At 34.5% G+C, this 17,640-nt stretch overlaps 1 protein-coding gene across 3 annotated transcripts in view; it reads left to right on the top strand.

The window, feature by feature from the left end:
* The window catches only part of LOC110092662 (zinc finger BED domain-containing protein RICESLEEPER 2), a 24,871-nt gene continuing 7,231 nt past the window's right edge, over nt 1-17,640 (top strand). For all 3 annotated transcript variants that reach the window (XR_003702398.1, XM_028699503.1, XM_028699504.1), the window contains exon 1: nt 1-243. The gene's annotated coding sequence lies outside the window, so the exon portion shown is untranslated. The remainder of the gene's footprint in view (nt 244-17,640) is intronic.

Genomic DNA, 17,640 nt, shown 5'->3' with positions numbered 1-17,640 from the left:
GGCTCAACTATTGTCAAGCCCATATTAAGAGAGCCCCGAATGAGAGGCCGAGGCCGAGATCTCCCCGTTTCTGCATTTCCTTCTTCAGCCCTTACTTCCAGTCTAGGGTTTCCCCGGCGAAGCCCCAACCCAACAACAACGGCAGCATAAAAAATTAGAGATCCAGGCCCGGAATATCGAACCTTTCTCCTTCCCGCCTTCGTCTTCACAAGACTTTCTATAACTGGCCTAGCCAGTTATCTGGTGAGATTCTTTAGCAGTGATAATTTGCCTTTCCCTGCAGTCGTTTTGTTGATAGGCCTACTTTATTCTCTGGCGAGTTCTTTTCTGATTCGAACGATAACATATACATTTTCTTGCGGTGGGATGCTATGTTTTTGGTTGGTACCTCCGCGCCGATCACAATGATATCAGTTGTGGGTTATTAGATCTGTTTCGTTTTCGATATGTGAAAATGGACGTATGAGAAGGCGGAAAAGAGAGGAGCGATCTGTGATCTTGGAGACGATTTTTATTTCTTGGGTTCTAAGACGAAGATGGGCTTTCTTCTTGTCGGAGGCGACAGTGAATAAAGACATGGGCTTTTTGGGTTACCCTTTGCTGTTTAAGTCACGTCAAAAGCCCAACAAATCCCGTCATCCACTTCCATCTTCCGTTCTTTTTTGTTTGTTTTCACTTCTAGGCTGCCAGCACTGATCAATCCGCCCGCTTGCAATTCTCTCCTTTAATTTTTCTTTTTAACTGTTTTTGTTTTCTATTTATTGGGCTGCATTTGAAATACAATCTTTAGTAAATTCTTTTTTTTTTAGACGATCTTTAGTAAATCTGCAAAGCATCTGTGATCACAGTTATTTTGCATCGGATTTATGAATATAGTAACTTATGAACTTAAATGCTTGTATTGTAGTTCACTAACTTATTTTTGTATAAAGTACAACAAGAAAAAAACTCTGATGGAAACATTTTACTTTAGATTTAAATTAGGGTTTGCTTGGCTACAAGTAGGATTTGACACAAGTAGGATTAGGATTTAGTAAATTACTAAATCCTGTAAAACCTGATTTTGTAGATTATGGGATGATTAAAACTTGAAAATTGTTTGTATGTCAATTATTAATTTTTGCTAAATTCTGATACAATTTTTTGCTATTTGTTTCAGGATTTTAAGATTTTCTTGAGAGAAAATTATTAAATCAGTTAAATCCTAGGAATGATGGGATTTAGTAAATGTTAGATTTAACCAATAATTAGGGTGAAATTGGATTTATCAAAGCAGTAGGATTTACAAATCGACCAAAATTTGTTTGGGAGGATTCAAGCTAATGTTACCTAAATCTTTCTTAAAATAGGATATCAAGAAAACCCTTAATTTTCCAAACCAAGTCACTTGTTCATGAACTACAATTAAAATACTTAGTTTTTTGGTGAGTTTGCAATATTTCTTTCTGTAAGTCAAAGCCTCTACTTTTGTTTCCAATGCCTTGTGATCAAAATCTTATGCATGCTACGGCTCTAATTTTTTTTTAGGTTTATATTTATAATTTCCTTTAATTCGGTGGAGTATTATTTCTTGTCTTTTTCATAATTGTGTTACATTTATGTCTTTCCCCTCTCTTATACTAGAACATGTATGATATTGATTAGGTATATTTTTCACTATTTTTGTATTATGTTTATCTATTTAAATTAAGGAAAAAATCCAGCATGTCAAGAAATATAATGTTTATGTGATTACACTATTCAAGTTTGAGTTAAAAATTTCTTTATGAATTCCACTAATATGTTCATTGCCGCAACAAATTCATGTTACATGGTTGACTTGTCATATTCATTTATACGGTAAAGCTGAAATTTTGATGAGATACAATTATGTTCAGGAGTATTGTTAGAGATGTTATATAGTTAATGAGTTTTTCAATAAATTCCTTATGATTATGAATTTTCTTTCAAATTTTTAAGAGCAACGGGACATTAAGAATAATGTTAGTCATTTGAGTATTAAATTTATCAATCTCACTATAGATTTATGTTAACACCTGAGTGAACAAGAGATATGGTGTCATAATCATTTAATGTTATGCTAGAGTCTAATTATAAGGGAAAATTTCTTTATGAATTCCACTAACAAAATAACATAGATAATAACAAAAATTATTTTATACTTTCTATTGACTTTAAAAAGACATCATCTTGTGCTTTGAAAATTAATTGGTGGGGTGGTTGTGTAGAAAAGATGTCTCGAAGGTATGTTGGAGTTAATGAGAACATGTATGATATGGTGGTTGTATTAATACTTGTTGCAAATTTATTTTTCTTAGCACAATTAAATTAAGGATTCATGTCATAACTGTTTGGTAAATTTTATGTTAGCTGTCAACTATCTAACGCAACCCCCACTTTTCTCATTTAAGGCTTGGGTATGTGGAAATCTATGTTGCACCGATACACCTATTTATGAAGGCGTGTTGTATCCGATACACTGATACACGGATATGCCTCCAATATGACACCGATACATGTTGCATACGGCAAAGCCGTATCCAATTAAAATACTATTTAATTTCAAAAGGACACGCGTGTCTATCGAAAAACAAAGAAAAAAAAAGACGCGTCGTATTTACTTCCGTGGCTGCGAGTGAGGTTCTCTCATTTTTGAGATGGATTTGAGTTTCTTGATGATATGAGAATATTAGAAAGGCTAATCTTTCACTTGATGAGCCTGAATTAGAAGCTATGATGTTTATTGAAGATGATATAGAAGTTCAAATACAAACCACTGAAGAAGCTAATCATATCATTCCTTTTATTGAATAGTTGAAACTTCATGTGCTATACAATTTATGTTTATACTGTTGTTGTTGTACTAGACATTTAATGCTTACATTTATTTTTGATATTATAAGCTACAAGGCTACAAATGATGTTGCTTTCATTTTTTTTTTGTATTTTCAAATATTATGTTTTAATTGCTTTATTAATTATAATGCCATGTCCGCGCCATACCCCTATCTTGTATTTTTAAGAATTGACGTGTCCCGTATCCGTATCGTGTCATATCTGTGTCGTCGTATCTGTATAGGTGCAACATAGGTGGAAATACTTAGGAGATCAAGAAATTTCTTGGCCTATTGAACTCTTTAATATTATTTTGAAGATTAAAAAGATGCTAGTGGAGAAAGAGTGTGTTGATTTCTATTTTTAAGAATAAAGGTGATGCATAAGAATATGCAAATTATAGAGGAATTAAGTTAATGTGTCATATATTAAAATTAGTTGGATTCATGTTGGGTTGATCTAATATCAAAGCTATATGTTTTGCTGAGAGGTTTGATGGAGAAGTATAGAGAGAGTAAAGAGGATCTACATACAATATTTATTGATTGAGATAAAGCATATGATAAAGTTCTAAGAGAAGTGCTTTGGAGAGTTATGTTCAAACACAAGGTGGTTTGACTAAGTCTTTTCCTATTTCAATTGGATTACATCAAGGAATTAGCTTTAAGCCCATATATTTTGTCTTTAGTCATGGATGTTCTTACTAGACATTTGCAAGAGGATTTACCTTTGTATATGCTTTTTGCTGATGATATTCTTCTTGTTGATAAGATTAGAGAGGGAGTTGATGAAAAAACTTGAATTGTGGAGGTCAAGGTTAGAGTCTAAAGGTTTTGTTTTGAATAGATCTAAAATTAAATACATGCAGTATAATTTTAGTAGTAATAGATCCAACGGTGGGATTGTGACATTGGATGATTAAATCATTAAAAAGAGTGCATGTTTTAGATATCTCAAGTCTATTATTTAAATCAATGGTGAAATAAATGGTGATATTATTAATAGTATTCAAGTTGGATGGTTCAAGTGGAGGAATACATCATGCTGTTGTGTTATAAAAAAGTATCCTTCAAACTTGAGGAAATTTTTATAAGATGGTGGCGAGACCTGCAATGCTTTATGTCACAAAATATTGGTCATTAAAAGATAACCATAAAATTAAGTTAAGTGTTGTATAGAGATGAGGATGCTTGGGTGAATGAGCGACTTTACACGTGGACGTAGAATGCAAAATGAGCATATAAGTGAAAAGGTTGGAGTAGCTTCATTGACATACAAGATTAGAGAGAGTCATCTTAGTGATAGGAAACACTTGTAGATCTCAAGTATTTCCTATTAATCATCGGAAAACAACGAGCTTTCTCCACAATAATCCACACAAAATCACACAAACAATAGATAATTTGCATTATTTGATGAAAGGAACACGGAAAATAGCACGATACACTTGATCCTTAATTCAAGAGGAGGATCGATCTCTCCCAAATCTCTAGACGTCGCTAGAGCCCAAAGAAAACATAAATCTAAGAGATCTCAAATTTCAGCCAAATTCAAGATACCCAAACCCTGGGAAAACAAAGTATTTAATGCATACAAATCCAAAGGAAATTCCTAAGTAATCCCTACATTCATATTTCCCTCCCAATTTCATCAAAAAACCTTCCAAAATGGTTCCCTAAGCTTCGGCGACTTGATCGGACAGGCAGAATTCTCCGCCTGTTCTCCGCCTGAGCCGATTGGACCGGTTTAACAATACTCCCCTCCCAAAGATCCACTTTGTCCTCAAGGTGGAAATATGCTCGTGTTCCCGTGGAGGTGGCCATCCTTGAGGTGACTGAAAAACCTTACTTAATTGTTAAATCAAGGGCTGCATTGAAAGAGAAACATCCCCTCCCTCCTCCAGTCTGATCGCCTCCAGCCCGTGTAGTCCCACCAGATAATCTTCCCCCACCTCTTGTAGGTCCCTAACTATGGTCTTAAGTGATACCATGGCTTTGGATAGCCCTGCATCTCCCCTTAATCACCTTTCTCCCATCCCATTAATTCCATCGTGAGTGCTCCCATTAATTCCATCGTGAGTGCTCCCCAATTATCCTTGGTTTCCCCCAAGGTTTGCAATCACTTCATCACTAGGACGACATCAGTACTTCCTAACTCTAGTAGAAGAAAGTCATCCCTTACCTGAATCCCTTGGATGATCAACACCACTCTTCTACAGATCCCCTGGCCTTTCTCCACCTTCCCTGTACCCATCATCACCCCATAACAACTGGTGTCCACTAATTTCACTCATAATGACGACCTGAGTGGAAATGAAATTATGGATAGCCCCACTATCAATTAACATCACCACCATCCTGCCATATATCTTCCCCTTCACCTTCATGGTATGATTCGTAGTGAATCCTACCTCTGAGTTCTGTGGAACCTCAGCCAGATCCAAATGCAACTTCTCCTCCATCTTTTCCTCCAACTCCACCTCACCTCCCTCATCAGTTTCCTTGTCATTACAGACGGTGAGAACCTGAAGAGTTCGGTCCTTGGACCGATGTCCTGGTGTATACTTCTCCTCGCACCTGAAACACAATCCCTTTGCCCTCTTCTCCTGCATCTCCTTCTTTGTCAGCCTCTTGAAATTTTTACCACTCCCTCCTCCTACTGGCTTCTCCCGGATGGTCTTATTAATGTTGTCTGATGCAGGCCCCTTGGGTGCTAGAAGAGTGGTCGTCGCCCTGTAAGAGCCTCCTGAGCCACTGTTCCTGGCCGCCTTCTCCAGATTTTTCTGAATTTCCACCAGCTATGCCAACTTCATGGCCTCCCCTAAGTCACTAGGCATCAAAACTTTCACAGTCGCTCGGATCTCTGCATTCAACCCCTTTATGAAGTTCTCCTTCAATACTGTATCTGATAATCGCTCCATCCTACTGGCTAGGTGTTCAAACAACTCCCGGTAGTCTGCTACTGATCTCTCCAGCTCTCCTGTGCCAGAGCAAAGAACTGCTCATAGAAATCTCCTCCTTGGTCGGTTTAGAAACATTCTATTATGCAGTTCTTGAATTCCCTCCAGTCCCTGATAGGTCTCCTCTGGTCTGTCCACTGTACCATGACAGTTCCTTCCCCTCCAAACATAGGCCTACTGCTGTCAGCTTCTCCTTCTTTGTTAGCCCATTAAAGGCAAAGTAGCTCTTCACCTTATATATCCACCCATACGCATCCTCCCCCTTGAAGATAAACATCTTCAACTTTCTCACCTTATGATCTCCACCATTCCCCCTTATTCCTCCATAATTTCTCCTCTCCCAAGTGTTCGGCCCACCCCACGTCTCCCAGTTTTCCCTTGCCCTGCCATACCTCAAACCCCCTTCGAATTCCCCTCTTCTTCCTTCAAAATCAGCACATCGGCGATCATAATGTACCTCCCGACGTTCCCAATCAGCACCCCTTTGCTCCATCCCTCCATACCCATGTCTTTTCCCATACCTGCCTCCTCTATCCTCCCTCTGGAAAGGCTCCATAAAGGGTTTTCTTCTTTCTCCCTCCATGATTTCCACCTTGTTTTCCTCCCTATGAATTTCTGAATTCGTGTTTTTTCTTTCCTCATCTTTTGCCACAGAAGCCGCCGTTTGGTTTTGAATTTCTAGCATTTTCTTCATTATGTCTCGGAGATCGGCTGCTTGTCCTTCCATGGAGGAAATCCTTTCCTCCACCGTTGTCTTGATTTGGTTCATCTCCCCTTTAAGCCTTTCTTCTAGAGCATCATCATTCTTGGCCTCCATCTCGATCCGAACTTTTGTAAATCCACAAATTCCGGATTTGGATTACAAAAACAGCACTTCGTCCGTTCCTCGCCAAAAATCAGCCTTTGAAATTTGCCCAAAACAGCCCACGAACGGTCCCAAGACTTGCTCTGATACCAATTTGATAGGAAACACTTGTAGATCTCAAGTATTTCCTATCTATCTTCGGAAAACATCGAGCTTTCTCCACAATAAACCGCACAAAATCACAAAAACAGTAGATAATTTGTATTATTTGATGAAAGGAACACGGAAAATAACATGATACACTTGATCCTCAATTCAAGAGGAGGATCGATCTCTCCCAAATCTCTAGACGCCGCTAGAGCCCAAAAAAAACCTAAATCTAAGAGATCTCAAATTTCAACCAAATTCAAGATACCCAAACCCTTAGGAAAACAAAGTATTTAATGCATACAAATCCAAAGGAAATCCCTAAACAATCCCTACATTCATATTTCCCTCCCAATTTTCTCAAAAAACCTTCCAAAATGGTCCCCTAAGCTTCGGCGGCCCGATCGGCCTACGCAACAGGCGGAATTCTCTGCCTGTTCTCTGCTTGAGCCGGTCCCGTGTGGACCGGCTGGACCGTGGACCGGTCTAACACTTAGATTGTTTGATCACATAAAATGTCGGTCTTCTGATGTATTAGATCTAGCCTATTTTAAGAAAGGTACATGTGGATCTAAAAGGGCTTGGTTAGAAAGTATTAAAAATGATTTTTTTTATTAGATTTAAATGAAAATTTTACTTTTAATATGACACAATGGAGAAAAAAAATTCGTGTAGCCGGTCCCAAATAGTTGGATAAAGGCTTATTGTTATTATTGTTGTTGTACAATTAAATAAGTATCAACATTCAGGCTTTCTTTATTTTTTATTGGTCCTAAAGTTCATTTCAACAAACACTCATGATTAGATATGTTGTCATGTGTTAATTGCCTGTTAAATATTTTGATTGGCATATTCCATTAAAACTTAAAAGTCTTCAAATTAGTAGAACTTTGTAATTTTCTGTCAATAACATTGAAAGTTTAAGTGATATCTTTGCGTGATAAATTAAATATATTACTTATGTTGCACTTCTATTGAGACTATAGTTAAAGATACAATGTGTAAAATTGGATGTGTCAATAGCATGCGCCAAGAAAATATTTTGAAGAATTCGAGGTAAATTTTTAGAATTGGCAATAAGATCTGCCAAATTTTAGCAACAAAGGAATCATTATCAGCTATTGTTAGGATTGATGATTGATGATGGGGTATGAAATGGTTATATTAGGTACATTATTGGAGTAATGCTTATTTACGATAAGAATAAAAATAGATCTAAAGTGCACAACAAGAAGTATATGATATGTTAGTAAGGGTGAGAAATTGAATATGAAAAGAGAGGAATGTGGACAAGAAAATGATATGATTATAAATTGTGTAGAAGTTTTGGTGACAACTTGTGTTAGGAGCATTTGAAGAAAAATATTTAAATTAAGCTTGTAAGACTAATGATGATGATAACATCTTCAAATCAGATTAAGTTAATTTTAATGTTATGATATTTTTTTTTGGCTTGTTATGTACTAATACAAGTTTTGACCCCATGTAGTGGGATAAAAGCTTGTTGTTGTTGTTGTTGTATGTAATACTACAAATTTGAGGTTTTGCATTTCAATTTCATTTCTTATTGTAAGCTTGTTTAATGCAATATGCTCATTAGCTTTGATCTTAGGCACATTTTAATTCCGCTTTGATTATAATGTTAAAGATGTCCTATTTTATCAATTTGCTATTAATTATGTGACACGTTTTGCTTGAAATGAGTTAAACTTTAAGTTTTGGATTTGTATAGTTATTTATTGCTCGGTATATGCAATTTTTTAATGATATAGTTTTTGTCATTTTGTGGATTAATTCATTTATGAAACAATAGGTAAAGTTTGAATAATTGAGAAAGTTTTTATAAGATAAGAAATTAGAATTAATAGAACAAAGAAAAATATAGGTAGTTAAAATAGATAATGTATCTTAAGAAAATTATAAACTAAGAATAGAAGTATTCTTATATTTGGTATTCTATGTTTAACAAAGTGATAGGAAACAAAGATGTTACTGGGAATTAGGCGGTGTGTGGTATAAGTTAGTATCTTAAGATTGATTTGTGCTAAAATTAGGAAGACTATAGCAAGAAATGATTATGCATCAAATAGTTGGGTTAAGGCTAATCATGATGATGATATTGATGGTGATGATAGTGAACAATACTTAATGCTGAAGGATAGAAAATGTATTTTTTTTTTTGTGTTTTGGTGCGCACCATGTAAGATAGAAGAAAGTGTATAGTATTAATATGAAAAGATTTGAGGGAAAAGTGGCAGACAAAAGTTAATGTGTCACACCCCATTTTGACCACCCCTTCAATTAACCTAGAGTTTAACTGATAAGGAGAATCTGAATAGATATACTTCATTCTAACACCTATCCCGATTTATTTATGTCAGGATTGAGTGTGTAGGAAGTAGCCTATCTTGACTATCCTAACACCATAATTTTTTCAGTTTTATTTATCTACATATTTCATTTTGGAAGCATATTCACAACACTTCAAATAAAATACATTGCTTTACTAAACTTTCAAATAAAGTTTATATATCCAAATGTCTTACTGTAAAACTTACTGCTTTGACTTATGCACTCCCAAAACTTATATACATAAAATGAAAATCCTTCTGCTTTGATTATTGTTCACGAATTAAAAATGCTCGAAAATTGATGGTGATTATCCAAAATTTATGCAGCAAGCTCAGTCAGGGAAAATACCAGGTTTTTCTGTTGATGCTAGTGAAATTATTAAGCATAAGTCTCAACTATGGGTACCTAGTAACCCAGCATTAAGAAACAAAATTTTGCAGGAAGCTTATCACTCTGGCTAACAAGATGTATAAAGATTTGAAATTAATTTTCTAGTGGCCAAGTCTGAAGAAAGATGTTGATAAATGTGTATATAAGTGTAAAGCATATCAAATTATGAAAGTTGAACACCAGCAACTTAGTGGACTAGTGCAACCACTACCTATTCCTGAATGGAAGCGAGATTATATTGTAATAAATTTTGTTATGGAATTTTCTATATATAATCAGGGCTTGCCAACATTTGGGTGATTATTGATAGATTGATAAAATCAACTTATTTTTTGCTTTTAAGCAAACTGATTATGTGGATAAATTGGCATGCCTGTATGTGAAGGGGATTGTCAACTTGCATAGTATTCCAAAAGTTATTGTTTCAGGTAGAGATGGTCGATTCACTTCTAGGCTGTGGAAAGGCATTCATGAAGGCTTGGGTATAAATATTCACTTTAGTATAGTTTTTCATTATCAAACTGATGGTCAATCTGAAAGGATAATTCGTGTATGGAAGACTTGTTGAGATTATGTGTTTTGAATCTTGGAGGTAGATGGGAGGATCACATACTACTGATAGAATTTGCTTATAATAATAGCTATTAATCAAGTATAAAATTAACACCATATAAAACACTTTATAGTAGAAAGTGCAAAACTCCATTTAACTTGGGTGGAAGTAGGAGAAAAATAATTAAAGGGCCCAGAGCTAGTTGATGAAGCAATAGAGAAAATTAGATTAATTAGAGACGGATTAAAAACTGGTTAGGATCGTCAAAAAATATATTATGACCTCAAACACATAGCAATAAACTATGAAATTGGTGATATTGTATTTCTAAAGTTTAAATTGATAAAAGATACATCCATATTTGATTAAGAGGGCAAGTTGAGTCCTAGGTATATAGGACCTTTTAAAGTTATTAAGAAGATTGATAAGGTTACTTTTAGGCTTGCTCTTCCGACTGACATGTTAGATATTCATAATGTTTTTCCTGTGTCACTACTAAGAAAATGGGTTACAAATGTCCACCAAAGAATTTCACATGATGAAATTAACATACATAAGAATCTAACTTACATAGAGGAATCAAAGATAATATTAAATTTCGATACTAAATAGTTCATAAATCGTCAGATTTCTTATGCCAAAGTAAAATGGAAAGAGGCAATATGGTAGAAAGAAGAATAAATTAGATTGAGATTCTCTCATTTATTTGATGACCGCCAAAACCATATATTTTGTGGATGAAATTCAATAAGGGTGAATTATAATATCCAAAATTTTCAAAAATTTAAGCATGAATTTTTTCTCAAAAGTTTCTCTCATTTTTATCACACATATGAAAAACATCAAATTTTTTTTCATTAAATTCTATTTTTAATTTTAAGCATTTTGACATATAACTAATAGCCAATAGGATATATATGAATTTAGTTAATTGATATTATTAAAAGTTGATTAATAAAAATTATTGCAGTTAGATCTGCCTAATGTGTAGTTAAATCATCCACTACAACTTCCACTAATCTATGCATTTAATTAACTAAATGTATTGTAGCATTCAATTTATCTTAGGTAAATTAAAATGTAATTAATTTTATATAACTGTAGCATTAGCATCCAATTTACACTAAGCCAAGCATGCAACGGTAGATTTTTGAGGGTTGAAATAAAATGGCTTTGGAAAGTTTTAGTGGAAAGAGCACTAGTGGTATATATATAAAATAAAATTAAGTAAAAACATTTACTTTCATTCCCCACCCGTATTTCCTCTGGAGTCTGAAGTAGGTCGCGAAGTAAAGGGAGCAGGGGATGCTGCAGGCTGTTGGGAGAGAAATTCAAAAATCGATAATTAAGAAGGAAGAAAGGAAGGAAAGATAGGGAAGAGTGGAAGAAAGTTAGGGAGAGGGAAGGAAATTTGAGTTGCATGAGGAGTTTAATTAAGATAAAAGTTTAAGGATTTTCATATAGCCTTTTTTTTAATTAGAATTCATGAATTTTAATTAAAAAAAAGGATATATGCACATGAATTCTAATAAAAAAAAGGCTATATGTACATGAATTCTAATTTTTTTAAAAAATAGGCTATATAAAAATCCTTAAAATTTTACCTCAATTAAACTCCTCATTCAACTCAAATTTCCTTCCTTTTTCTTAATTTTTTCCTCTCTTCCCTACCTTTCCTTCATTTCTTCCTTCTCTACCATATCGTTTTGAATTTCTCTCCCATTAGCCCGCATCATCCTGCAGCAACCTCCCTCTGCTTTGCAACTTGCTTTAGAATCTAGAGGAACTATTGGTTGGGGATGGAAGGAAATGATTTTACTTTATTTTATTATATATATAAAATACTAGTGCTCTTTTCACTCAAACCTTCCCAATCGCTCTCAGCCTTTTGATTTCAGCCCTTAGAAATCCACTCTTGCATGTTTGGCTTAGTGGAAATTAGATACTAATGCTACAATTATATTAAATTAATTACATTTTAATTTGCCTAAGATAAACTGAATGCTATAATATATTTAATTAATTAAATGCATAGATTAGTGGAAGCTGTGGTGGAGGATGCATGCTACAGGTAAGTGAATTTTTAACTACACATTAGGCTGATTTAACTACTGTAATTTTCATTAATTAACTTTTAATAATATCAATTAATTGTTTATATATATATATATATATTGGATGTTAGTTATATATCAAAATGTTTAAAATTAAAATATAAATTAATGAAAATGAGGTAAACTTTTGAGGAAAAATTTATGCTTACATATTTGAAAATTTTGGGTATTATAATATGGTCAAAAGTTGCTTGGAAAGATGTGCAAAATATAGTTAGCACTTAATGTGGTACTTGATAGGAATGTTTGATGAAGAAAATCTATATTTAAAAAATTGTTTGAATAAAATGGTAACTGCTGTTGTTGATGATTTTCTATATCTTATTCTTATCTTTTAATTTTATAATTATTTTGAATTCTAACATGTTTGTATTTGCAAGCTTTCTATATCTTCCTAGTAGCATGGTCTTCTTCTTGCGCCTGATTAAAAAAAAAACGAACAACCCAACTTATAGAATATGCTAGCATTTTTTTGTCCAATCAAGAATTCTGTGGTGGCTATTATCTCGGAGGGCTTATTTTCACCATTCCATTTACAACTTGGTTTATACAAGCCTTCTAGAATTCCCATCTTTTGGAGATGTCAGATAGGTATTTAGCACTGGGATGCATACTGTATAGGCGGCTTTGTTTTCTCAAAACAATATGTAGATCAAGGTAAGAAAAAGTTTTATTAGAAGATAAACCAAATAAGGGATCTTATTTAAGGTTGTCAAATCATTGCTCGATAAGTCAGATTGGATGGTTGTTGAAGAAAAATCTTGAGCTATTTCCTTCTAAGAAACTTTTTTCTCGACATAAACATGAAGTTCTGGTCAAGGATTAGTGTTCATTGGTGGTACTTTTCCTCTGTCTTTGATGAAGTATTTTCTGGCAGAGGTAAATTACTAGTGCTAACACTAGTCCCTCTATCTATTGTTTTCCAAAAAATGATTATTAGAGCTAAGTAAAGGCATAGGCAAAGTTTCTAAAAAAAATTAAAATTTTTAACTATATTCTCCCTCTGAAGTAAATTTTTATGGAAAAAGATGTGAAATTTTGCTTTTAAAATATTTTTAGTGATAGGGTTAAAGTATTTGTACCCTTTTTGTCACCGGCATACCCAAGGAAGACATGTTTTTCAGTTTTTATAGATTGAAGGTTATATGATGTATATACATCACATACACAACCAAACACTTTTAGGGGAGATTAGTAATTATTCGAAAGACAGGAAAATAATTTTTTTTGATTTTTAAAGGAGTTTCAAAATTTAAAACTCGAGATGGCATTTTGTTAGTTAGATAACAAACAGTTAAAGGCATTTCTCCAAAGATATATGGGAACTTTCATTGAAAATAAAATATCACAAACAACTTCAAATAAATGTATTTTTTTTGTAGAAGTGTGACACAACAAGAGGATTGATAAATAATATATTTTTTTCAATATGAAGGATCCCAAATATTGATTAAAATATTCTATACTATTGTTTGTTTTGAGAATGTCGATCATTTTTTGAAATTGATTCTTGTTAATTTGAGAGGCATGAGAGGGAAAAACTTTAACTTTATAATACATTATAATTCCTATTTATAGATCTATACAAGATGTTTAATAAGGAAATAAATAGCTATATAATAATGAAATATAACTCTTTCTAAATCAGCTGCCCATTTATGGAAGGTGTTCAACGTGATTAAGGCGAGCTTCCCACAGATCCCTCCTTGTAGCCGTGGGATTAACATGAGAATGAGAGGCTGAGATTTAACACTCCCCCTCAAGCTGGGGAGTATAGATCTGTCATTCCCAGCTTAACAATCATTCTGAGAAAGGCAGAGGTGTCCAGTCCTTTGGTGAAGACATATGCGAGTTGATCTTTTAACGGTACATGGTTGATATATATTAAACCATTGTCTAATTTCTTTTTAATAAAATGTCGATCCACTTCTATGTGCTTGGTTCTGTCATGCTGGACTGGATTGTGGGCTATGTTGATTGCCGATTTGTTGTCGCAGTGTAACTTCATGGGATTGTCCCACTTGATCCTTAGGTCTTCTAGAATCATCTTGATCCATAGCAACTCACATATTCCCAAGGCCATAACTCTATATTCTGCTTATGCACTAGATCTTGCTACAACATTCTGTTTTTTGCTTCTCCATGTAACTAGGTCCCCTCCAAGAAATGTGCAGTATCCAGAGGTAGATCTTCTATCTATTGGCGATCCTACATAGTCAACGTGAGTGTATGCTTCTAGAGTCATTCCTTGATCTCTTCTAAAGAGAATCCCTTTCTCTAAATTTCCCTTCAGGTAGTGTAGTATTCTGTCTACTGCTTGCATGTGTGTTTGTTTTGGGTTTTGCATAAACTGACTGACCATACTTGCAAATACTATATTTGATCTAGTATGGGAAAGATAGATCAATTTTCCCACTAATCTCTGGTAAGAACCTTTGTCTACATCTTGATCTTCTTTAGCTTCCCCCAGTTTGAGATTTGGTTCTACAGGTGTTGGTGATGGCTTGCATGCTATTTTTGCTGCCTCCTTTAAAAGATCTTTAATATATATTTATATTTTTGTTATGAGATGAAAATTCTCTTACTGGAGTGAGCTACTTCAATTTCAAGTATTTTAGCCTATCAAGTTCTTTGATATCAAATTATGATAAGGTTTTTTCTTAGACTTTCTTTCTCTTTTTCATTATTCCAGTTATGATAATATCATTATCTACATAGACAACTCCCCATGAGTTTGAGTGTTTAAAGAATAGAGTATGATCCCCTTGACTTTGTTTATATCCATTAAGAAGCATGAATGTTGAGAATCTTCCGAACCAGGCCCTTGGTGATTGTTTGAGCTCATATAGAGTCTTTTTTTAATTTGCACACATTGTTACCTCTTCATTTTTCCTTAAACCGTGGTGGTATTCCAATAAATATTTTCTCTTCCAGATCCCCATGCAGGAATGCATTTTTCACATCCAATTGTTCTAGATGCGAGTTGTACTTGACTGCTAGTGAGAGTAATATTCTGACAATGTTCATCTTGGCTACCGTGCCTATCTTAGTAGGCAATGCCATATGTTTGAGTGTACCCTTTTGTTACTAGTCTTGCCTTGTATCTTTCCAATATGCCATCAGCTTGGTATTTTATAAAGAACACCCATTTGTAATCGACCAGTTCTTTTCCTATTAATAAATTGATGATCTCTCATGTATTGTTTTTTATAGTGCATGCATTTCATCTTTCGTGGCATTTTTCCAATTTTTATTAGATAGGATTTCAAAAATATCTTTAGGAATATGAATATCTTTTAGTGTAACCAGAAAATTTTTATGTGAGGATGAGAATTTGTTGAAGGATAGAGAGTTGGTTATAGGGTATAAGGGAGATGATGGGCTTACCTTTCTTCCAGGAGATTTTGATTCTTGGATCTACTTTGGAGCACAACTCGAGCTTGTAAGCCTGGAGTAAACCTTCCCAAATCTAATGACAGCTTCGTCTTTTGTTTTCCTATCCTGGGTTTCAGGTGGTTCAATTTGAGGTGGAGGAAGGTCAAGAGGGGCTAGTTCATTTTATTCATCTTCCTCAAATTCAATCTCCCCCTGCAGATGAGATTTTTAAAAATAGGAATTTTGTTCATCAAATGTAACATCAATAGAGGCAAGGGTTTTTCTTTTTGGATGGATGATAACACTTATAGCCTTTTTGGGTAGCTGAATAGCCAACAAAGATGCATTTGAGTGCTATTGGATCTAGTTTTTATCTATCTTGGCTGTGAATATGAACATAGGCAGTGCACCCAAAGATTCTGGGTGTAAGATTATGATGGGTTCAAAACTCAGGGTAAAATGAGGACAAAATCTCCATTGGAGTTTTGAGTCTTAGAGCTGTGAAGGTAGTCGGTTTATGTGATAAGTTGCAGTTAGGAGGGCTTCTCCCCAATAGGATTTATGTATATTGTAGTGAAATAGGAAAAATCTGGTGGAGGCTAGAAGGTGACCATTTTTTCTTTCTTCAACTCCATTTTGTTGTGGGGTGTGAACATAGGACTCATGGATGATTCCTTCACTTTGGAAGCAGGAGGAAAGAGTTTGGTTGAAATAGTCTTTAGCATTATCGGAGCAAAATCTCCTTATTTTTACCCCGAATTGGTTTTTGATTATGGTATGAAAAACGAGAAGAATTGTACTAACATTAGATTTATTTTTGAGGAGATAGATCCAAGAGACTCTTGTGCAATCATCAATAAATAATACAAACCAGTGTGCCCTAGAGATATTGGTGATTTTGAGGGTCCCCATATATCACTATAAATAAGGTAGAAAGGAGTATCACATCTCTCATTTTTATTTGGGAATGAAGTTCTTTTATGTTTATGTAACTCACATGTTTCACAATGAAAATGGGTGTCCTAACCTATAATGATGAAGTTAAATATTGGAGTTCTTATCAATTAAGGATAACATAGAGCAGCTGTTTTTTGGTTTGTTTAGTTCTTTCAGGTAGTATAGTACGGCTTTCTCCTTAGCACGTCCAATCTTCTTCCCCGATCTCTGGTCCTGAAATAAGCAATAAGTAGGGTTAAATAAATCTTAACAATTATGATCAATGGTTAGTTTTTGTATTGATATTAGGCATGGTTTAAAATTGCATAATATGAGGCTCGCCTTGAGGCTCGCATTTGCGTAATTCTAGTAAAAAACGTCTCGATGCTTACGCCTCGAGTTTTTTTTATGAGGCTTGCGCCTCAACTTGGTTGAGGCCCGCCTTGAGGCCCTCCTCGCATCACTGGCATGAGGCTTACGCCTCACTATATATATTAAAACTTACACAATCTTGAAGTAAATGCCCGACATTGGACTCTATAGGAGAGAAGAAGGGAGAGAGAGTAGTTCATCATAATGACTGATCTCAAATGAAAACCCCTTAGTACGCAGTATCATATAAGTGTTGGTGCTAATTGTGCGATCTCACTTATTCATCTATAATATCCCAATAGTTTTTTGTAGGCAACTTCTTAACCTCCCAATTCTTTTTGCAAATGTCCTTATTTTAAGCCATATTCATTGCTTCATAAATTAAATTCCATAGCCGTGGCCCTCTCACCATCAAACCATTCTAAGCACCTTTACTAATGTCATGTTGTCTCAAAGCATATTTGTACTGCGCAAAATGAATCGTCTTTCATAAAATTTTTTTAACTTGTTTTCATTCTTGTTTTTTGGCCCATGAACTTTTATTCCACTCTTCAGAAAAGTAAAACATTGCTTGTCAAATGTTGTCTTAAGCTTCCTTGAACTCTGCAAATATTAAATATTAGCAGTAGGCAAATCTTGTAACAGCAGGTCTAATAATTCCTGTAGTCATGAATTTTCTCATCAAACTGAGTACCCAAAACATGAATTTGTATATAAACTTACTAACGATTTGGCGCTTCAATATGGCTGATTTATGTGGAGGCAACTGTCACTAACCTCTCAAGCATCAAAGTCAATACCA

Source organism: Dendrobium catenatum, unplaced genomic scaffold (assembly GCF_001605985.2).
Source record: "Dendrobium catenatum unplaced genomic scaffold, ASM160598v2 fragScaff_scaffold_1313, whole genome shotgun sequence".
NCBI lineage: Eukaryota > Viridiplantae > Streptophyta > Magnoliopsida > Asparagales > Orchidaceae > Dendrobium > Dendrobium catenatum.
This window is presented reverse-complemented; position numbering and strand designations above follow the sequence as displayed.